Genomic DNA, 4,117 nt, shown 5'->3' on the forward strand with positions numbered 1-4,117 from the left:
CCTCCTGAGATAATGACCCAACAGCTACAAAACCCTGTCGGCACAAACTAAAAGGGGCTATTGTGCAACATAACTCTAACACGTTTTCAAAAATTCCTTCCAATCTTAGTTTAACGTAATTTAATAAAGAACTTTTAATGAAGAACTTTGGTTACTAAAAATGTTTGGTATATGTCATTGATATTGTATAGCCCCACATTATTTTTCGTACGTATATATTTTATATACGGCATAATTATTGTGTTTGGTTAGGAATTGTTTTTTTTTTTTTGTCAGTTGCTGAGGGTATATCTCCGTCAGCACAGCTGACGGATACTTTCTTCCTTGTTTTATTCTAATACACCTCTTGGTGGAGGGTATAAAAAGTTCGAACTTAACGCAGTTCTTTCTTGGTTTTTATTTTTGATTGTATCGAACATATAATTCCAACAAATAAATTACACTGTGCAAAATTTTTAAGGTGATCTTGCCCAAACAATTCGAACTAAGGATTTTTTGAAAGTACAGACCCAAACGACAAGAAAAGCTCGGATTTTATGGCCCCATCTAAACATGGTTAAATATTGAGTTTTTAAAGAAATTCGGGGCTATATCTCTGAAACCAATGCGACCTCTGAAGCAAATTTGTAGATAAGGACAAGAATAAAACATTTGGTGAAATAATGAACTCGCAAAACAACATTTATTGCCCCAAATTTCAAAATATGTGCAAAAATTCCACAATTTGTATACATTTTGCACATTTTCTTTTGGAAATATAATGTAATACACAACTCTTCAGAACATGTCATTGTTGTAAAATGCCTCTATGTCGTTGTTTTCAGTACATTTTTCAACGAAGATTTAATAAAAATGTCAATAATGTAGTGAAATCCGGAATGCGAGAATAAACTGTTTGTGTGAACTGTGTTTGAAATACGTGTTGTTTGTGTAGAGCGATGGGGGGAAGAAAGATAAAATAAAACAAGCGGTATCAGTTCTTTTAATAATAAATAAATTTGCTGGTTTATTGAATTCTGTGTAACTTTGTATATCTTTTCAACAATAAGTATACCTTTTTTCTATGATGCTTAATGGCGTCAGAGGCCTTTATGGTTGCAATGACAAAAGACAAGTGAACGCAGAGGTTCTGAGTGACCGCTGAGGATCTCATGTCTTTACTAATACAATTACATATAATTTGAGTGAGAGTTAAATGTACTAGTGTACCAAGGTGAGCAAACCTACAACAACCACTGCCCAGCGGCGATCCGCACACTACAATATCCGTCAAGGGAGGTGTAGAGGAGATGCCAGTGCGCCAATCAGCATCCGTGATTGATCGAGCTAGGGAAGTTGAGGGACAAAGTATCTAACTTATACATTTGCCGCCCACCTTGATACATATGGGTGTGTATCAACAAAGCAAGCTATAAATAAAGATTAATGTACAAATTAGAATACAATACATAATAAAGCAAGGACGTAAGTTCAGTTGATATGTGAGCATTTTATTATTTCATTTCAAATTCAAGTTATGCTAAAAACAATAGCTTCGTTCCCGTACTTTTTAATAGTAAAACTCGTAAAAGAGAGAACTGCAAAAAATTTGTTTCCACACACAAGTTTTTTTGAAATAGTTCGGGAACGGAAAAATGGAAAATACGTCAAAAACACTGGAACAAATGTCAAAGTCGGCGTATCAGCCAATCAGACGCCGGCAACCATGTTACTATTTTTTTACTCGCCCAAATTTGTCGTGTAAAAAGTTTTTAAAGAGAGCGTCATTCCGCGCCATTTTTGTTTAAAGAGAAGTGAACATTTTACAACTTTTTTGTGTACGGGAACGCTTTTTCGAGTAAAATGTGTAAAAGTCGTAAAAATTGTAAAAACTTTTTAGTTCTGGAACACAGCTAATTATAAAAGAAGACATATTACAGATTTTCTGGACCCGTAATAATCCAACCAAATGACGTATACTGAGCCGTAGGAAGACCCGGTTGTATCATCATGCGAGAAGTAATGATTTTATAATAAATTTCTGGACCTAAGACTATTGCTATTGGTTCAGAACGATCGAAGGTAGGATCCGCTAGTTCCAGGCCAACAAATGATTCGCGAATAGACAGGGGTGCAGACATGGAAGGGGTTACACCTCGGGTTATGTTCGCGACCCTAGCCGTTACAAAATGCTTGTGGACCGAATCAAATCTTGACGTTATTAAAAAATCCGCGTGGTATGTTGTCAATTTTCGTTAATAGCCAATTTAGTTCACGCTACCAGACACGCGCACACCTGACTTACTTGACAACACGGATCAAGTATAGCCCTTATAGGCATTGTATTTTTCGGCAGACACCAACGAACGACCACTGTGGGGGTTAGCATTATGAGGCGACCTACAGGTAAAACTGAAGATGGCAAAACATTAGCTGGTGGTACCGGAAAGATACCTCGAGGTACGACCGATGTCGAAGATGTCGGTTCCGCGCTGGAGGGGTAGTGGGAACATAACCTATATGGGATTGGCTTGGAACTACTTGCCGTTACTCCAGAAAGAATCTGAATGACAACTAAGAGGACACAAGAGCAAACACATATATTTCATCGGAGGTCTGGTTTACAATATTGACAACGGGTTGATGGGGTATGAGCTAAGTCGAGATGAGGTAGGGTTTTCTTAAAACCTTATTTCCAGTTCTACCAAATTGGAAATTTTGAGGAAGTTCAGCACAGGTGCGTAGGGTGCCAACATAGCGACCTTCTGACGTTCTCGTACCTGTGGACCTATAGTTCTTCTTGCTGAACGTGCCTAATGGCGAAAGTACTTTGCGCTTTCTAGTCTGCAGCAAGGTTTTATTAAGACTGTCTTCGTTAGTAACCTGCAGAATTGTGTTGAATACCCGCAAAGGGATGGGACCAGAAACTATCCAGCCGAAGACAGTATTTTGCGCCAAAAGAGAACCCACGACGTTTTGTTGTACCCCCGGCAACAATATTTGAGTATATAAATCCGCGCCTAGCAACATATCCACAGGACGGCAATCGAAAACGTTTGGATCAGCCAAACGAAGACTAGGCAAAGTACGACCAAAAGCAGGATCAACAGCAAAGGAAGGAAGATTACCAGAGATCTTGGGGAGGACAAAAGCATCAGTTTTCAATAAAACGGAGGAACTCAACGGAGAACCTATACAAATACGACAGTTTTTTCTGGAGATGACTGAGGACGAACCATTTACACCAGAAATGTTCGCAAGGGTGGAACGAGTTGACAATTGTAATCTATTTTGTAGGTGCTCAGTTATAAAGGTAGCCTCAGACGCAGGGTCAATGAGGGCTCGAACTGGGTAAGAATTTCCTTTGTGTACGATATTAACAATAGCAGTACCAAGCAGAACGTTAGCATTCTGAGACGTGTGATAAACCTGACGGGTTACTACAGTCGGATTAGCACCAGTGGAGGTAGACGCAACATTATCTAAGATGGAATTTGGTGGAGTTCTAGGGGCTGGAGATGGAGGCGTCACATTTGACGTTATACTACTAGTAGAGGGCGATCTTGTGGGTTTATGCATGAGAGTGTGATGCTTTTCATGACATACAAAGCAGCGATGTGTACTGGGACAGCTACCAATCGAATGACCTCTTGACAAACAATTAAAACACAGGCCTTGCTTTTTAACAATGGTAAGTTTTTGCTCGAAAGTTAACTTTTTAAAACGGGGACAAGAGTATAGAGCATGATTTTCATTTGAGCAGACAACACAACGATGTTTGGAATGATATTTTATAGTATCAGGCGAAGTTTTCGCCAAATGTGCCTTAACGATGCGCTTATTAGGAGATTTCGAAGAATCTATACCTTTTATGTCACGCAAACAGGCGAGCGTCTGAATTCTTTCCGTGAGGAAGGAATCGAGCTGAGCCCATGACGATAAGGACGACTTATCCGTGAGACTCTGTTCCCAGAGTGTCACTGTAAGCTTTGGCAGACGCTGGATACAAATAAAAACAAGAATAGGATCCCAGTGATCCGTAACAATATCATAGACTGACATGGCAGACAAACAACCGTTTATGCCCCTTTGCAAAGTTTTTAAACCTGAACTCGTTTCATTTGTTAAAGATGGAAGA

This window comes from Musca autumnalis, unplaced genomic scaffold (assembly GCF_047663935.1).
Source record: "Musca autumnalis isolate F117 unplaced genomic scaffold, ASM4766393v1 scaffold_5, whole genome shotgun sequence".
NCBI classification, from domain to species: domain Eukaryota; kingdom Metazoa; phylum Arthropoda; class Insecta; order Diptera; family Muscidae; genus Musca; species Musca autumnalis.